Source organism: Odontomachus brunneus, unplaced genomic scaffold, assembly GCF_010583005.1.
Source record: "Odontomachus brunneus isolate Ranch 3 - 2012 unplaced genomic scaffold, Obru_v1 Obru_scaffold_094, whole genome shotgun sequence".
Taxonomy (NCBI): Eukaryota; Metazoa; Arthropoda; class Insecta; order Hymenoptera; family Formicidae; genus Odontomachus; species Odontomachus brunneus.
This window is the reverse complement of record NW_022639544.1, coordinates 1,101,851-1,103,242: the sequence shown is the minus strand read 5'-3', so window position 1 is coordinate 1,103,242 and position 1,392 is coordinate 1,101,851. Positions and strand designations below refer to the sequence as shown.

At 36.5% G+C, this 1,392-nt stretch overlaps 1 protein-coding gene across 1 annotated transcript in view; it reads right to left on the bottom strand.

Annotated features, from left to right (window-relative positions):
- Positions 1 to 1,392, bottom strand: part of LOC116848377 (plancitoxin-1) — a 476,759-nt gene that overhangs the window by 246,483 nt on the left and 228,884 nt on the right. The gene's annotated exons all lie outside the window — the stretch shown is intronic.

Below are 1,392 nucleotides of genomic sequence, written 5' to 3'. Positions count from 1 at the left end.
ACCAATGAGCATACAGTTTATCGGAATCAAATCAGTACACTGATTGGATATCGCTCGTTGCGTCGCATATCGCGTGTTGCGTTGCGGACTGCGTTGGTCTGCGAAAGCCATTAGGCCTAAAGTTGGCCACACACATTTTCAGTAACGGGTGTATATCAGTTGGACACGGGGCAATTGGACACAGTCCAATCACAAGTCGCTGTTCCAAGGGACCCTACAAATGTCTCTAATCACACGGTGCTGTGATTGGCTGTGCCTAAATGCACCGTGTCCAAGTGCACCGCTCCCTTCCGTAACAGTAACCGTAAGACGTAACGTAAGAATTGACCAATTACGATTGAGTATTCACAAAAATGGCGACCTTACGATTCCACTATACTTAACGTGATTGGTTAATTCTTACGGTACGTTTTACGCACCTATGTGAACCTGGCACCGGACTTCAATAAAAAATTTTTTATATATATACATTCGATTAAGCTCTGTTTGTACCCGTTTGTACCGCCTTTTGTTTCGTTTGTACCTCAAAGGGATAAAAGTTACAAGGGGTTAAAAAAAGACCAGCACCCCACTTTAAGAAAAAATAATCTTCCAAATGTTATTCGATTAAGCATCGTTTGTACCCGTTTGTACCGCTATTTGTTTCGTTTGTACCTCAAAGGGGTAAAAGTTACAAGGGGATAAAAAAATTATCAACACCCCACTTTGAGATACAATAATTTTCTAAATGCTACTCGATTAAACATCGCTTGTAATCGTTTGTACCGCTTTCCGTTTCGTTTGTACCTCCATGGGGGTGGAAATACGGAATATTGAAAAACCGTGAAAGGGTAACTTTGACATGTTAAGAGATATTTGAATTCTGAAAGCGGGTGCTGTTTCGCGATCGTTTGTACCCGTTTGTACCGCTACCCGTTTGTTTCGTTTGTACCTCCATGGGGGTGGAAATACGGAATGCTGGAAATTCGTGAATAGGGTAACTTTGACATATTAAGAGAAATTTGAATTCTGAAAACAGGTGCTGCTTTGAAATCGCTCTTGCCTGTTTGTACCGCTTTTCAGTTATAATAAAATGAAAATGTATTTTTGGCGACCTCCGGAGACTCCGACAGATATCATATTAAAACATCAATTTTCCAGTATATATAATATTATATTTAATATTTAATTGGATGTAACATTGCACATATAAGTTAAGTCGAAATTTTATTATCTAAATCTTATTTTAATATCTAAATCTATTATCTAATCTATTATATATTTTATTATTTAAATCTTATTTTAATATAATCTTTATTCTAATTTTTATTCTAATCTTAAATAGTCACAACGTTTTTATGTTTTTACACATACAAGTAAAGATAATTTTCTTTTTTGTAGCATCACTCTTTG